Raw genomic sequence first — 18986 nt, 5'->3', positions numbered from 1 at the left:
TCCAACTCTCTTGTCGTTGGTTGGTTTGTATGTGGTATTTAACTATTAACATACGTTGATCGCTCTGCCGACTCAGCGCTGCTTGTGTTTTGTTTTCTTTTATTCGTTTTCGTTGCTGGCTGTCGCACAGTGGGCACAAGTGTAAAAAATATTTTTTTGATTAATTTTTAATAAAAAATTTTTTGTTATTTTTCTTGAATATAATTTCGTGTTGCGACTCAACATTGATCGTTCGTGATATTTTTCGGTTAAAACACCCTACAATCGGCATTATTAATAATATTTATATATTAAATTCTCATTTTATTAATTTTTTGGCAATTATTTATAAATATTTATATATAAATTTATTTATTAATTAAATTTTTATTTTTTTCGAAATATTTTTTTGGGATTAATTCGTTTTTACCACATAGTGTGACGTGCACTCTACTTTCGGTAATACACGATTTTATCATTATTTTGTCAAAACTTGTGTTTTTTCAAAATTTTACTTGATATTTTTCTGCAAATTAGACCGTGTGCACCCTACATTCGGTTCTAGTTGACTTTGTGAAATAGTTAAAAGAAATTTTTTGAGGTTTTTCGAATTTTTGTCGATATATTTTTGGGGTTTTCTTCTTTCTAATAATATCGGTCACTCCATTAACCCAATTTATTCGCACTTCTGACAATGTTGTTGTACATGAATGTACCTGTTCTACACGGGTGTCCTCATTTCTCGGTCCTGCACTGTAGTTACTATTTATTTCGGGCACCACTGTAGCCTAGCGGTATGCAAAAGAATGCACACATATTAACACCTACACTTGCAATGTATGTTGTTGCTATGTTTGGCATTCTGTTTTGTTTATTCCATTAGGCATTGGAATTGAAATAACTTGCAAAACAGGTTGTGTGTGACGTCGACGAAATTTATTTTGGCAATCGAAGTTTACTGATCAAAGCGAACAAAACGTACAATCCCCGTCGTGATTGATGTGTTAAAAGCGAAACGTGATAAGTCAAAAAAAGTTAAAATATCTTTGAATTCAAATTCATAATATAAAAATACTTACCTGAAACATTTTACTTACCTGTGAAGTTATTAAGATAATACCTACCTGAAAACCTTTTACTTACCTGCGAAGTTATTAAGATAATACTTACCTAAAAACCTTTTACTTACCTGTGAATTTGTTAAGAAAATACTTACCTGAATACCTTTTACTTACCTTGTGAAATATAAAAAACCAATATCAACCTAGAAACAAAAAGAAAAATACTTACCATTAAAATTGCAAATTTAACTTTTCAAAGTCAAATTACCCTGAACTTGTACATATATACTTACCAGTGTATAAACCCTTTGTAAATATATACATATTTGAATATCAACATAATTGATTAATAAAAGTGAATTAGAGAATTATATGAAATCAATAACAATTTTGTTCTTGCGGAAAACTAAAAGAAAAGGTAAAACAATAAACATTTGGTCCTTGTCGAGCCGAATAAGTGTGGTTAAAGAAAAATACATAACCCTTAAATAAAAGTGGTTGTTTATTGGATTTTGGAAAAAAGTTTACAACAACAAAAGTGACATTGAAACAATACAAAAATAAGAAACACGGTGAATTGTTTTGGTAAATTAAAACAAAGGCTTTACAAAACAAACAAAAAAAAAACAGTGACAATTTGTGGAAAATTAGAACAAAAAATTACAGTGGAACCTAGAAAAAGTAAAAAACAAAAAAATTTAAATAGAGAAAAAATATCAAACAAAAAGCTCATATACAAAAAACACAAATACACAAAAACGAAGTGAACAATTACAACAAAAAGAAAATTAAAGTTTGTAAAAATAACAAAAACAAAAGCACAAAACAAACAACACAAAAAATAAACGTGATCACGGTACGTGTAACAAGAAAGCAATCCACACAAAACTTACCTTGGAGGAGTTGGCGCTAAGGAAGGAAAATCGGACGGACAGACACAAGGTTAAACGCACACATACTTACCTAGACCCATATACCCCTTGCAAACAGATCAAAGTGAGTACCCATATAAAGTTTTATACAACAACAACCAGAAAGCATTGGAGACACATATACTTACCCAAGATAATACATTCAAAGACCCTGGTGCTTTTTGGTTCCTAAATAATTTGACACATTTTGTAACTCCACTTTGAGAGACCCTTTGCCAATATTCGCATATACATATGGGAATAATATTTTTAAAACAAGACTCTTGTTAACCAACACATACAAAAACTCAGTTCGCCATAGTTTAGGTAAAATTTGGAAAATATTTGGCGCTTTTTTCAATCAATTTGGAATTTTTGGAAAAAGAATTGGAACTTTTGGAAGATCTTGGGAATTTTTGGAAATATTTTGGAAAAATTTACGCACACATTCCTATACAATCATATAAAGACTCATACACGCCATATTGCCTTGGGGAATTTATGGAAATTGGGAAACATTGAGAACTATTTTTCAAAGTTAGAGAAAAAAAAAAACAAAGGGTGTAATAATTTGGATGATAAAAATTTTTGAAAAATATTTAAATTAATTTTTGGTATTTTTTTTCTATTTGAAAATAATTTCGCTATATTTACAATAATTCGCTTTGCAAATAATCTCTTTTTTGGTTTTTGAAAATAATTTAGCTTATCATGGCCAACGTTTAGTTGCGATATCAAATGTTTGTCAATTGTTACAAACATATTTAATCATTTGTTCTGTTGTTTACAAATGTTGACTCTTTTCGTTTGGAATAGAAGAAAATATTCGCTTTTGGTTTTGTTTTCAACGGACCCAAAATTGTACGACTTTACAAAAAATATAATAGCGTAAATTAAAAATTTTCATCAAAAGTTGATGAGAAATTGGTCTTTAAAGGAAAAATAACTAACTGGTGAGAGATTATTTTCCTCCATGAATTTGTTGTTGGAAATGAGAAAAGTCGAATGATTACAACCGCCATTATTTGATATTTTGCATAAATCTCTTTTGAGAACATACGGAGTTTGGAAATTGAATACATTTAACCTAAAAGAAAACACATAACAAACAAGTGCGGAATTTTTTATACATAAACGCCATATTGGTTTTCCAACAAAAAATTTGGCGCTTTTGATATACATAAAGCGTTTGGTGGACAAGCGCCCAAAAAATATGAAGGTTAACTAACCTAAAATATTCAGCACCTTAAAATTTTATTATCTCATACTTATCTATACACACACCTTGACACACAAAAAACCTTTACAACTTATTTGGAAAGTTTTTGGATGAAATATTTTGGTATAACCACAAAATATTTTCGGCTTTTTTGCAAGTGTACAACATTTTTGCTGAAAATTGTTTGCATTTGAATCGATCGATTTTTACTTTTGAAACATTTTTCTGAAAAGCTACAATAATTTTTGGAGTTCTGCTTGAACAAATTTGGAAATTTTTGACCCAAAATAATTGCCTGTTTGAAATTGTTTGCTGGGATTTTGCGATTCTTTAACTCGTTTCTGTACTAAGACATTTTTATTTTCAACTCAAAACACAATACTCGTTGAAAGTTGTACCCTTTTGATATTGCAATCTTGTAATTTCTCCGAAATACGGTTTCTGGGCACTTGTAATTTTTCTGGATAACCCAACACACATTTTTCTTCGACTTATTTTTGGAAAATTTTTTGCGAATCTTGATTAAATTTTTCAACTTTTCTAAACATTTTCTCTCGTTCTTCACGCAAAACAATTAGCATCAAATATTTTTTATTCTTTCTACTGGATTTTGAGAAAAAAGATTATCGACTATTATTGATTATTATTGACTCTACAAAACATCTATTTGTTAAATTATTTGGGAATAAACAACAAAATTTTGCTAAGACAAAATTTTTTGACTCTGTTTTTTACCCAATAACAAAAAGGTTTGACCCTTTGATTGGACTACTTTGTCAATTCTTGCGAATCAGCAATTTTGTTCCAAAGTCAGAAACTTTAGGGAAACTTTTGTAAATTGCCTTAATGATTTGAAAGATTATGCAGCAATTTTAAGTATAGCAAACACAGAAGATGATGTTCATAGATTAGAGGCATCAAGAGTCCAGTTAGATTCGGTTTTTGACCAAGTAAAGAGAGCGTATGTTGAATGCAGGGATCATGTAGTAGAAGAAGGTGAAAAACCGATAGACAAAAATAAGCTACGAAATCATTATTTAGAAGCTATTGACACGTATAAAAATGCTATAGGAGCTATTAATGGTCAGATTCAGTCAGTTAAGCAGAAAGAGGCAGAAGAGAAAGTTAAAAGAGAATCTCAGTTGACACAGAAACTCAATACTGAAGTAGGATTTACACCAATTTCACGACTTCCACCATGTGACACAGACACATTCAGTGGAGGCTACAGTAAATGGCCTACATTCCGAGACCTTTTTACAGCAATATATATCAAGGGAACAAAATTAAGTAATGTAGAAAAACTCTTCACTTGACCCAGAAAACGACCGGAGAAGCGAGAGAAATAGTCAGTCATGCCCCACTTACCAACGACGGTTTTGAGTTGGCGTGGAAAAATCTAAGTGAGAGATATGAAAACAAAAGAATGCAGGTCAACGAATAGTTAAAAATTCTATTCAATTTACCCAGCGTAGCATTTGATTCAAGTAGCACAATTCAGAGACTTCAACGTACCATAAATAGTTGTATTCAGACTCTTGAGACCTTAGATGTTGATGTAAAGGGGTGGGATCCGATCCTCATTTATCTCTGTTCCTCGAAATTACCTCGATCGTTCTTAGAAGAATTCGAAAATTCATTGAAAGATAGCAAAACTTTACCCACGTGGGAACAAGTCAACGACTATATGGCCCACAAATTTAAAACTCCAGAATCTGTTGGAAATATCAAGCCAACAAACACAAAATTTTCTCAGCAACAACAGGACTTTAGTAAAAAATCAAAAGTTACCAGCAGTTTTCAGACCTATACGTGGTCTTAGTCTCAGTCACAAGGGGGCAAACCTAATAAACAAACTTCGAATCTGCAGCCAAAGACCCAAAACACTCAGAATTGTCCACTTTGTAAAGAAATTCACTTCGTTAAAGATTGTCCTAGATTTCTTGAAAAGACAGTGAATGATAAAATTCATTATGTCAAAATTTCTCACCTTTGTTATAATTGTCTTTCGTCGAACCACGGCGTCAAAGAATGCAAACGTCGGTTTGGTTGCCGGACTTGCAATATGAGACACCATTCGACTTTACATAAGGGAACAGAAACTCAAAAACAAACCCAAAATTTAAACTTAGCTAGAGATGAAGTACGCCCTAGTACCAGTGCTTCAGCTCTCACAACCACAACAATACAGTCCACAGAACAAGCGCAAAGTGCAACTTTGACTCTACAAGATCATAGAGTTTTCGAACATAACCCTAGCGCAACTTTGCTTTTCACGGCAATGGTGCAGGTCGAAAATAGAGGTCAATCTTATGATGCCAGAGCAATTATTGACCCTGGATCGCAATGTACTTTCATATCAGAAAAACTTAAAAACAGATTGAATTTGCCTTGTAAGAAAAACTTGGTTCATGTTACAGGACTTAGCCAAATAGTCTCTGAAACGTCTACCAAATCTAGTCTTTTCACTTTACTTTCTCGTTCAGACCCTAGTTTTGAATTAGATGTTTGGGCACCAGTCTTGAAGACCCTTCCGTCTAATTTGCCTTCACAGAATATTGAAAAGAGCAAACTCAAAGATAGTATTGGTCTTAACTTAGCAGACCCCAAATTTCACATAAGTCAATCTGTTGATCTTCTCATAGGAATGGATATTGGACCCTTAATTTTTACAGTTGTTACCCTACCCTTTAAAAATTGTGAGGAGCTAGGTACTTCCCGTAATATAGCCCTCGCACAATTCTACAGAATGGAGAAAAAGCTTTCAAAGACTCCAGACATCAAAGATTCATATGACAAGGCAATATTAGAATATTTAGATTTGGGGCATATGAGAAAACTGTTGCCAGAAGAAATAGATCAGACCCCTAATTACTATCTGCCGCACCATGCGGTTATCAAACCAGATCGGTTGACGACTAAACTTCGCGTAGTATTCAATGCGTCTAGTCCCACTTCAAATAAAAGAAGTCTAAACGACAATATTTTCGCTGGTCCAATATTGCAGCAAGACCTAGTTTTACAAATATTGAAATGGAGGTTTTTTAAGTATGTTTACAACGCTGATGTCACTCAAATGTATCGACAGATTCTTTTGGATAGAAATCAGACTCGATATCAGCGAATTATGTTTAGAAAGACTCCTTCTGACCCAGTGGAAGATTATGAACTTTTAACAGTCACGTTCGGAGTGAATTGCGCTCCATTTTTAGCCCTTCGAACTTTAATGAGACTCGCAGAAGACATTAAAGAAACGTACCCTAGAGCAGCTAAAATTATATTACAAAATTTATATGTCGATGATGTCCTAGCAGGGAGTTATTCTGTACAGGAAGCATTAGAATCAAGAAAGGAGCTAATTGCTGCCTTTGAATCCGCAGGATTTAAACTCAGAAAATGGACATCAAATGAGCCCAAAATAATCAGTGATCTACCAGATGATCAACTGCTACCTCTCAACTGGCTAGATTTATCCGAAAGCCCGTCCACTAAGACTCTAGGTATCCGATGGAACATCCCAGGCGATTGTTTCTCTGTTACATCACCTTCGATAGAAAACAAGATCAATTTTACAAAAAGGGAAGTTTTATCTTCAATTGCCAAGCTATTCGACCCATGTGGGTGGTTAGCACCAATAATAGTAGTAGCCAAATTAATCATGCAAGAAATTTGTTTAAACAAAATAGAATGGGATGACACTCTCAAACCCATGACACTATTAAATTGGCAAAACTTTGTTAAAAATACTCTCTCAATTGACACTATCACTATTCCAAGATGGATAAAGTACACTCCAAAAAACCAAATTGAGATTCATGGATTCTGCGACGCGTCAGAGAGCGCGTACGGCGCTGCGCTCCACATTCGGGTAGAAAATACCAATAACAGTGTTGACACATTTCTCCTAGCAGCTAAAACCAGGGTCGCACCTATTAAAAAGATTTCTTTGCCACGACTTGAGCTTTGCGGAGCCGTACTTCTCTCAAAGCTAGCCTCTTCTATAATAACTCAACTTCAAATCTCGAATGTTGAGTCGTACTATTGGACAGACTCCACAATTGTTTTAGCTTGGCTTAAAAAACCACCATGCAATTGGAGCACATTTGTAGGCAATAGAATATCTGAAATTATTGAAAACGTTGGAAATGAAAGATGGCGTCATGTTGACTCGAAAGCAAATCCAGCTGACGTAGCAAGTCGGGGATGTTCTCCGACCGATTTAAAAATGCATGATTTATGGTGGCCTGGACCACAATGGTTAAAATATCAAAAACCCAGTTGGCCCTCTTATAACATACCCGAGAAAAGAAATCCGCCAGGGTAATGACACTAGCTACTCTGACAATGGAGTCTATGAAAGAACTTATGCAAAATGATCCTTTAAAGAATTTTTCCGTCTTATCAAGAGCCTACCGAGCATATGCTTACGCTAGAAGATTCTGGAAAAGAGACTTAAGAGACTCTCCTGAATTTTCTCTTGAAGAGATTCAATATGCTAAACGTTTACTTATACTGGTCACCCAGAAATATTATTTCGAAAATGAATATATGTTGTTACAAAGAAAACAAAGACTTCCATGTAGTAGCAGTCTTGTGACTCTGAATCCATACATAGACTCAAATGGCATTATTAGAGCCAATGGTCGTCTCGTACAATCACCGGCATTAACAGAAAACGAACGACATCCAATCTTGTTACCTTACGTATCGAAATTATCTCAACTTTTAGTCGAATTTACTCATAAAGTAACTTTGCATGGGGGAAATCAGCTACTGACTCGCGTTTTACGCTCTGAATTCTGGATATTCAAACTAAAAGTCATAGTCAAGAAAACCATTCACAATTGCAAAATATGCACTTTGTATCGAAGACATAACCAAAATCAAATCATGGCTTCTCTACCGTCTGAAAGAACTTCTTTGACACGACCCTTCTATCACACTGGGGTTGATTTTGCCGGCCCTTTTAATATTAAAAACTTCACTGGTCGTGCTTGTTTAATTACTAAAGGTTACGTATGTGTTTTCATTTGTTTCGCCACCAAGGCAATTCACCTTGAAGCCACCAGCGACCTTTCCACACAATCTTTCTTGGCTGCCTTCGCTCGATTTACAGGTCGCAGAGGTTGTCCTGCGTGCGTGTATTCAGACAATGGCACAAATTTCGTGGGTGCCTCTGAATTGCTCAAAAAGGATAAAGCAGAATTTATGAAAAATCTGAGATCACATGCTATTACCCAAAATTCTCATCAAAATTTAGAGTGGAAATTCATACCTCCTGGCGCTCCTCACATGGGTGGTTTGTGGGAGGCTGGCGTTAAATCTTTTAAAACTCATTTAAAGAAAAGCTTTCCCAAACTTAATTTCACTTTTGAGGAGTTTACTACAATATTGATTAGAAAAGAGGCTTGTCTCAATTCAAGACCCCTGAGTCCCGCTAATGATGACCCTAATGAAGCAACTCCCCCTTAACTCATTTACTCATCGGGGCACCTATGCTAGAGCCAGCCGATCCTGATATTTCCGACTCCGACATTTCATTCGTAAATCGTTGGAAGCGACTAAAAACAATTTCCCAACATTTTTGCCATAGATGGAAAAATTAATACTTGACTGAACTTCATAGAAGACACAAATGGAAATATCAGAAAGATAACTTAAAGGAAGGGGATCTAGTGGTCATAAAAGATGACCGTTTGTCATCAACTGAATGGAAATTGGGCCGTATCGTCCGAACATACAAGGGGGTTGATCAAAACATTAGAGTCGTAGACATTAAAACTTCTATTGGCATCACGAGTCGACCCATTACAAAAGTCGTCAAGCTATTTACCGACTGACTAGTCGGACCCTCTCTATTAAAAAACCTTGGTACTCCTCTCTCTCTTTTAATTACAGATATGGCTGCCTACCTTCCAAATAGAGATTGGGAAGAGTCTGAAGAGGAAGTGAGACCCCCAAACAAGCGTCAACAACAAAATCGCCCACAACAGCCGCAGCAGCAATATCAACGACAACAACAGCCGCAGCAGCAACATCAACGACAGCAACAGCCACAGCCACAGCAGCAGCAGCGTCAACGCCAGCAACCACAACACCAGCCACGTCAAGAACAACAGCAACAGAGACGACAATCCAGAAGCAGGTCTGGTCAGCGGAAGAATAGCAGTATTCCTGCGGGCTGTGTCAAGATGACCACGCTATAAATACATGCCCCAAGTTCCGTGAGAAGACACCATATCAGAGATATGAAACGGTCGAAAGGAGAGGGTACTGCCGCAACTGTCTGGCAAGAAGTCATCTGGCGCCAGATTGTACTAGCTTGACGGGGTGTCGAAGGTGCGATCACCGACACCACACATTGTTGCAAGGGCCCCCGCAATTGGACAATACTCTGCAGCCAGCACCCATTGTTGTCCCGCCCTTTTCTTGGGACCTAGTATTCGTCCCTTCTGCCCTTGCGCGGGTCGCATCCGATAATGTCGACGAGTGGAAGACCGTGCGAGCCCTTATAAGCCAGTCGTCGTCCATGTCAAGAATTGCATATACGGAGCCGATACATATTCTGCGCTGCATTTAGAAGGTTGTACATCGGCTGGAATTGGAGACGTCAAGGCGTTCCAGACGAGACTAGGATATGTATTTTCCGGTCCCATTAGAAACATGCCCATTAATTAAATATTGTTTCTTTTTTACTTCACAGATATCACGGCGGGGGAGACATGTACATGAATGTACCTGTTCTACACGGGTGTCCTCATTTCTCGGTCCGGCACTGTAGTTACTATTTATTTCGGGCACCACTGTAGCCTAGCGGTATGCAAAAGAATGCACACATATTAACACCTACACTTGCAATGTATGTTGTTGCTATGTTTGGCATTCTGTTTTGTTTATTCCATTAGGCATTGGAATCGAAATAACTTGCAAAACAGGTTGTGTGTGACGTCGACGAAATTTATTTTGGCAATCGAAGTTTACTGATCAAAGAGAACAAAACGTACAACCCCCGTCGTGATTGATGTGTTAAATGCGAAACGTGCTAAGTCCAAAAAAGTTAAAATATCTTTGAATTCAAATTCATAATATAAAAATACCTACCTGAAACATTTTACTTACCTGTGAAGTTATTAAGATAATACTTACCTGAAAACCTTTTACTTACCTGTGAAGTTATTAAGATAATACTTACCTGAAAACCTTTTACTTACCTGTGAAGTTGTTAAGAAAATACTTACCTGAAAACCTTTTACTTACCTTGTGAAATATAAAAACCCAATATCAACCTAGAAACAAAAAGAAAAATACTTACCATTAAAATTGCAAATTTAACTTTTCAAAGTCAAATTACCTTGAACTTGTACATATATACTTACCAGTGTATAAACCCTTTGTACATATATACATATTTGAATATCAACATAATTGATTAATAAAAGTGAATTAGAGAATTGTATGAAATCAATAACAATTTTGTTCTTGCGGAAAACTAAAAGAAAAGGTAAAGCAATAAACAGTTGTCATTTTATAGATGGTTTCAACCTTATTAAGCCTGAAAATCACAATGTTTTCAATCTAGAGATTCGTAACACGGAACTTCAAGATTTGTGTAATAAAGTGAAGGATACTTATGATAAGTATCTTGATCATCTTACTTCCGTAGAGGGTACTAGTTCCAACGATATTTCATCGGCTGATGCAAAATATCAAGCCACTTGCGAAGGCTACGTCGCTTGTTTGTCGGCAAATAATGAAAAATTGCAGGGGCTTAAGTCCGTAAAGTCTCCCCCTGCTTCCCCATCTGCCTTGCTCGTTAGTACTCCCCAAAACAGTCCATCTCAACATAGTCAACATTTCGATTCTGCGATTCGTGGGTCTAATAGGCCTAACATTGGTCAACCACCAGATGTCCAAAACTCTTGGTACATTTCTATTGCTAATTGGAGTTTACCTCCATATGTTTCAAATAACATGCATCATCTCCATTTACCACCGTGGTACATTGACGATTTCCATGGTGACTTCTTATCGTGGCCCACTTTCCGGGACCTTTACTCAGCCATGTTTATTGATAACGCTGGGCTAAGTGACATTGAAAGGCTTTGTCACTTGGTGCAAAAAAAAAAAGGTGAGGCTAGGGAAATCGTTGCAAAGTTTCGGCTCACCCACAAAAGTTTCGCTACAGCTTGGAAGTCGTTAAAGGATACGTACGACAACAAACGTATTCTTGTCCATAATCATCTTAAGCTCCTATTTGATCTATTTGCCTTTGAAACCGAAACTAGTTCTAATTTGAAAACTTTACGGCGTGGAATAAACAGTTGTATTTCTGCTATATCAGTAGGCCTGTTCGATAACATCGCAAGTAAAAAGTATTTGCAAGTTCTTGTAACTACTTGCAAGTGCTTCTCATTTCTCTTTTACTGAACAAGTTTGTTATCGAACAGCATTTTGTAAAAGTTTGTACAAATTTGTACAAACTTTTGAGTTATCGTACACACCTAGTCTATGATGTAGTCACGGATCACTGGGATCCAATTTTAGTTTTTATCTGTCAACAATGTTTGCCTAGGCCAACCGTTTCTTTGTGAGAGCAGAGTATTAAGGACAAATCTGCATTATCCTCGTGGGAAGAGTTAGATAAATTCCTCGCAGAAAGAATTCAGACTTTAGCTTGCCTTAGAGACAAAAGAGGTTCATCATTTAGTTAAATTCCGAAAAGTAGAGTTAAAACCAATCTAGCTACTTCTTCGGTTAAAGATACAGGTATGTGATGAATTTCGAATCGATTTGCAATGAAAACGATTTGCCAAAAACGATTGAATTGGTTTTAGATGTGATAGATTCCACGTTGTTTCAATTTCATTCAATTCCCACTAACAAAAAACGGACTGATGATCCCTAATCTACAGTTGAAAGAGGAAAAATAGAAATAAAAAACACTTTTTTAGTCTTGGCAACGGCAAAAGCCGAAAAAAGGTAATAACAAATAATATAAATTTGTGTTCTTGTTTAAATTGGCCTATATGGAAGTTTAGTGTGGAAATTCTTGTCCAATTATATGAGGAGAACTTTACAAACAGTGCAAACAGCATATTAAGCGGATGTCTTTACTAATCTAGAGGAAAGAAACATGTTCAAAGTAGATTTTTTGATCCGTGTTTTTTTATCGAAATATCATTTTTTTTAACAAAAAAATATACTAAATATAAGGCAAATAAATGTAAATTTATCTATTCTATATCCGTGTCTAAATTTCAACCTTTTTTCCTAAAAAATACCAAAATTCATTACATCGTTTATAAATCGACCACAAAAAAACGACAGTTTTCAAAACGAGAAAAATAAACGATTATCGAATTGCATCACACGTCTTTTTGATCAATTTTTCCGTAGAACAAAATGGAATATGAAACCATTATCGAAAACAATTCGATGTCGGAAAATGTACGTGCATCACACCTACAGTCGTTTTTTACTCGTTTTGAGCTCGAAATCGATTTCCATCACATACCTGATAAATCTAAATCGGCCTGCACATTCACTTCGTTCTTGTCCTAAATTTAGAGCACTTTCTTTTAAAAAGAGATTTGAAACTGGTAAAAAGCAGGGCTGTTGTCTATCGGTGGGACATTCAGTCAAAGACTGCTCTAGTACCCACAATTGTAATATTTGCAATAGTCGCCATCATACTATGCTGCATAGGCCTTCTTTATCTCCTTCACCTAGACTATCGACATCTCTTTCCTCGCTGACCAATAGCCATCCTCCACAAGTAGATGGAGGATGCCTGGCTTCTACCTCCACCGGCGCTAATCTTAGAGCCATGAATAGTCAAGTGTTCCATACATCCGAAAATCCAAAATCGGAATGTCTTGCTAGGTACTGCTGTGGTCAACATTGTTCATTTAGAAGATTCGTATCCTGCTCGGGCTCTTATAGATCCAGGTTCAGAAGTTTCTTTTATTACTGAACGTTTGCAAAAGCGCCTTAAATTGCCCACCCAGTCAATCACTGCTACTGTTTCTGGTGTTAATAGTTCAACATATGCCACTTCGAAGAAAAATTGTTCGCTTCGCATTGGTTCTCGTCTCGATTCATCCTTAATTGTAGAAACTTGTGGGTTTATTCTTCCAAAAATTTCCGGAAGCCTTCCCTCATGTCCCCTCAGTTCAAACATCACTTCTCTGGGTTCCATGTTAGCCCAAAACACGATATTTGGTTGGATTCTGACTGGTCCCATGCCTTCTTACTCAGTCCAGGTCTTTACGACTGTGTTGGATATACATAGCTGAGGAGGAATCTCTCAACGAAACACTACTCCGGTCACCATCGCACATGTTTCGTGAGAGGAATTATCGTGCCACGATCGTGCGCACTGAAAGAAAAATGCTTCGTTGTATCAATGAACGGGTTTCATTGATTATTTTTCATTGACGCTATGAAACGTTCCATTAATATAATGAAATGTTTCTTTCATGCTATGAAACATTACGTTATTTAAAATTTAAAGATTTTTGGTTTCATTGTTTAAACGAAACGGATTTCATTGATGTAATGAAACTTTTAATTTTTGTAAAGTTAAGAAAAATTTGTATGTTTTGAATTCAAACTACATACAATGGGTATAAGGGTACGCAAAACATTTTTTTTTTAAATGGCTAACAAATTTATATGTATATTCGATGTTTTTGGTTGCTCCAAAAATTAATGAAACATTTTCATTAAATAAAAGAAACAGTTTCGTTAAATAAATGAAACATGTTTGAAATCCCTAATACTATCGTAGCTAATATTATCTTATGTGTAGGTATTATTACCCTTTTCGCATTTATATTCTTTGTAAATCTGTTAATTTATAACATTTGTCTTCTAATTATTTTTTTTAACAAATTATATTTTTGACAATCACAAAAAGAACGCATATATTGGCTACATACATATGTACGTATGGAGTCACATACATAAATATGTATGCATGAATATTTACAGAAACTAGCAGAAGCGCCACCAACTGTACACAAATTGGCTACTGTCGCCGATTGGCGTTGGTATACATAAATATTCATTCGCATTAAAAATAATGTTATTCTCAGTTCTTTGTTATTGTTTGTATTGTTGTTCATTGAATTCCAGCTGTGGTTGTGTGTGTGTATTTAACAAGCAGAAAAAACACGTGTTGGCAAAATTACTCTCTCTTTGCAGCTACACCAAATGATGTTCACGAACTTTGTTTTAGTTTGTGCTATACCACACAATCATGTGCGGATGAAAAAAGTTATTTTACGTCTGGTGTTTTCAACTTTAAAAAGTGTGATGCGTTTAATATGAAAAGAAATTTTAAATATTGTTTTTTATGTGTTCAGTTGTTTTTTTAAGTGAATTTTCATTTATATTTTTCTTTGTAATGGAAGAATTCAATAGAAAATCTAGTGGAATGGCGGAGAATTGGCCAACGAAGCACCTCAAATTTAGAAAAAGGAAATCTTGTATCCTAACAGCTTGGAAGTACACATTGAGTTGCCCATAGTTTGCTGTAAAACGGCAAAAATTAAAGGTAAGTTAATGTTTACAAAACCAGATAAATTACTAAAAATTGTTTGTTTTTCAATTTTGCTTGCAGATGACAACGCCCAGAAGGATAATTAACTTCGCTGAAAGTAAGTATGAAGTGTTTAATGTGAAATAAAAATTCAAATATTGGCTAAACTATTTTTTATAGTTTTTATGTCTTCGTTTTTTTTTGTCAATTTTCATTTATATTTGCAATGGCGATAAAAAATAGAAAATCTAATGATCAGTGGAATTACGAAGACCTTCCGTGGTCAATGAAGCACTACTCCCTTATGAAACCAACTGCTGTATCCCAACATCATCGACGTACACAGGGGATGACACAGCGACAAAAGTTGGAGGTAAGTTATTGTTAAGAAAACCAGTTAAATTGTTAACAATTTGTTTATTATTTCAATTTTACTTACAGATGACAAGGTCCAATATTACCAATAATGTGGTTAATACCAGATGAATTAAAAATAACTTGTTGTATTCATGGTCAACACTAATTGCAATAAAACGAAATAAACATATTTAGCATCGACTTAATTTTTGTTCATTACGTGAGTATGAAATGACTTCATAACATGAATGAAATCTTACGATACATCAATGAAATGTGTCATTGATTTTGAACCAACGTAAGGCTTCATTACAATAATGAAAGTATTTCATTGCATTAATGAAAAAGTTTCATTGCATCAATGAAGGATTTTCATAGCATTAATGAAAAAATTGCATTGCATCAATGAAGAAGTTTCATTGCATAAATGAATAAGTTCCATTGCATTAATGAAAAAGTTTCATTGCATTAACGAAAAAGTTTCATTGCATCTATGAAAAAGTTTCATTGCATCAATGAAAAAATTTCATTGCATTAATGAACAAATTCGTTAATTTTACTTCAATGAAACTTTTTTCATTTATTCAATGAAGCTCTACGTTGGCTCAAAATCAATGAAAAATTTCATTGATACAATGTAGGATTTCATTCATATTACGTAGCTTTTTCTTTCAGTGCGAGATTCGGAGGGTCGTTACGCAGTAACGCTTTCCTTCAAATCTGGATTTCCGCAAACATTTCAAACGGGGGGATTCTCGTAGAAACGTTTCGAAACAGTTTGTCGGCAGGATAAATCTCTTTTTCGAAGACCTTGCTAAAAATCGAATATGTTCAAACCCCCAAATCTAATTCCAATTCACTCGCTTGCTACCTTCCACATCATCCTGTCAGTAACCTTGACAAATCGACCACAAAATTTTTCGTAGTATTCTATTTTTTCAACAAGTCGTCCAATGGTATCAGTTTCAATGATCTTCTTCCAACTCTTCAGGTAGATGTAGTTCTATAGATAGCGTCGATCCCAAGCATTTTCCTTTCAAAATCATTTTGTGTAGAAATTCTCCTTCTGACCCTATCTAAAATTTAAGTTGCAAACGGGCACATGTGGGTAATTCTTGCCCAAAAATTATATTTTGCTGAGGAACATAAGTTTATTAGACCAGTTAACATTGCCTTATAAAAGCTCACTCCTTTCACTAAACCCTCGTTTGGACTAAGACACTCGTTTGCGTCTTAATAACAGCCTTCCTACACTGAGCGCCACCCGATTTTATTGCCGTATTGTTGTCGATTTGTTTATCTTCTTGCAGAATTCGTTCACGCTATTTCCATTCATAGTGGAAATCAGTTAATGTCTTTCTTTGATATGAAGACACTTACGGGTAAAGCGTGTCGAATTACCAAAGGCTACGTACTTGTCTTCACCTGCTTTTTAACTAAAGCAGTTCACTTAGAAGCCACTACTGACCTGTCTGCTGCTTCATTTCTGGCATCTTTCGGTTTTATTTTCATCGTAGTTGCCCTAGGACATTGTTTTCTAATAAAGGGGCCATTTCTCGGAATTTCTCGTGTCATTGATAATGCATTTAAAATTTACGACTATGTTCGCACAACGAACAATCAATATCCTTCCAATGCCGTGTAAAATGCAAAATCGCGCGTCATAGCTCAACCTTCTACTTCGTTTTCCTGGGTTATTTCAGTCGCAGTACACCCCTAAATTGAAAAAAATCATGGTAGTTGAATTAAGTCAAAATTTAATTACACCTAAAATGCTAAATAGAAACTGAACTACGACACCTCTCACTTGCAACATACTCCACTACTAACTCTAGTTTACCCGCGGGAGTTTGTTAGTTCTCCTACCGGGCGCGTCCCCACCGGCGGATAGGGGGAGGAGGATGGTCGCACCACTCTGTCCAATACCTATTGCATGGTGGGTCTGGGGCAGAGGGGTGGGATTATCCACCTCTGGAAACCTTGAGTTTCCCGCGGACAAAAAACATAAAACAAAAAACAAATATGGAAGGAAAAAAGGAAGAAAAAGTTACGGTGCAGGGCCTAATAAACCCAGTGCCGGCGGGGACCAGTGATCTGCCTACGAGTCACACCCCGTCGATATCATGCGATCGTGAGCAATCTCCCATAGATGTGGGTGCCTTGGCATCTGTGGTCGAAGGTAATGCTACAAGCACACAACCTAGTGTAAAAACGGAGGAGGATAAAGGGGAGCACAGGGGGAGGATTAACTTGACCCAACTATCTGATGATAGTAGCGACCCTGATTCCGAATCCGATAGCTGCGGCAAAACAAACACCACCGTTGTGGAAAATCCCATGAAAGAGGAAGTCCACAAGATGGTAGAGGAAGTGAGCGAGAGTATCGCTAAGCTCACGACGAAAAGAGTGCAGTGGTCTGGGGCCCAAAGGAAGAAATATAAGAGGAACCAGGCTAAACAAAAGAAGGAACAACAGCTGGCTGCTTCAAAGGTTACCACAGACAGTCCCTCCTCTTCTTCGGAAGCGGCGAAAAGGACAAGGTCTCCTGAGGAGCAGAACGTGCCAAAACCCAGTAAGAAGAAAAAGAGCTTCCCACCTTCAATTGCCAAGGACAAACCTCGTCAGGACAAAAGCCAAGGAGACTGCCAAAAGTATCCTTCAAATGATACTGAAGAGGCGAGTTCTGACAAAAAGAAGGTGAGCGCGACATCGGAATCTTCTGTGGTGGCCAAGGACTCAGTAAAGAAGCCTACCTCCACCCAGAAGAGGAAGATGGACGCTGAAACCGGAACGGAGCCGCCATCGACTTACGCCAAGGTAGCCAAGAGATACTACAAGGACGAGCTGTGCTACGCAGTAATCGATACTAGTAAAGGATCTGGAAGGATACACAAAGAGTACTTATCGGAGATCGAAAAATCGATCAACGATAAAATATTGGAACAAATCCTGAAAGGACGAGTCCCAATAAAAATAAACTGCTGTGAGCCAAGGGGGGATCTCCTATTGTACCACCTGGACTCACACGCAAACTCTGCAGCTCTCGGGGAGGTAGTCAGTAGTATAGCAACTCCATGGGAAGGTGGCAGACTAAAACTGGTGAGGAAAGACGAAATTCCTCATCTAACCAAAGCATCGGTGTACATCAAGGCGTATGGCTGCAAGCTCGAGACGGAGCGCATGCTCGAGGTCTTTGGCGTACAAAACGAGGCCCTAAAGGTGGAAAGATGGGAGGTCTTCCAAGGAAGGCGGCACTCTCCTTGTGATGGGGATCGACGATCTCTCGCTAGCCGGGCTCGTCAAAACCAAGGGAAAGGCATTCTTCGTCTCGAACTCGGTCTTCTTCAAAATTGGAAAGGCAAGAGTTGGTGAGGAGGAGATTGCCAAACCAAACAACCAAGAGGTCAACTTAGCAAAAGGCTTACAGGAGGGAGGAGCAGACGATATTAGCGACTCCCAAGAAGCCAACCTACTGGAGGACCAATGATTGAGGTCATCCAGATCAACCTCCATCGGAGCGAAACGGCAACACTAGCCCTGATGGACAAAATAACAAAAGGTAATATACATATTGGTTTAATCCAAGAACCTTGGACCATAAAAAACAAGGTTTCTGGACTTAACCATATAAATTATCAACTTTTTTACGCAAATACGGGATCCCGACCGAGGACCTGCATTATATGCCACAAAAACGTATGCTTTCTTTTTTCTCCAGAGTTGTCATCGTCGGACGTCACAGTATTGACATTACCACCTTCGTCGGAATTGCAGCAACTGGTGAGAAGGAGAAGAAGAAGCAAACAGGTAACGAAGTACTAGTAGGTAGCGATGCTAACTCTCACCACATCTCGTGGGGTAGTACTAACATTAACAAAAGGGGTCAAGCCCTTATATATTACTTATATACTAACGAC

This window comes from Musca autumnalis, unplaced genomic scaffold (genome assembly GCF_047663935.1).
Source record: "Musca autumnalis isolate F117 unplaced genomic scaffold, ASM4766393v1 scaffold_2, whole genome shotgun sequence".
In the NCBI taxonomy this organism is placed as follows: Eukaryota; Metazoa; Arthropoda; class Insecta; order Diptera; family Muscidae; genus Musca; species Musca autumnalis.
The sequence above is the reverse complement of the archived record's forward strand: the minus strand, read 5'-3'. Positions refer to the sequence as shown.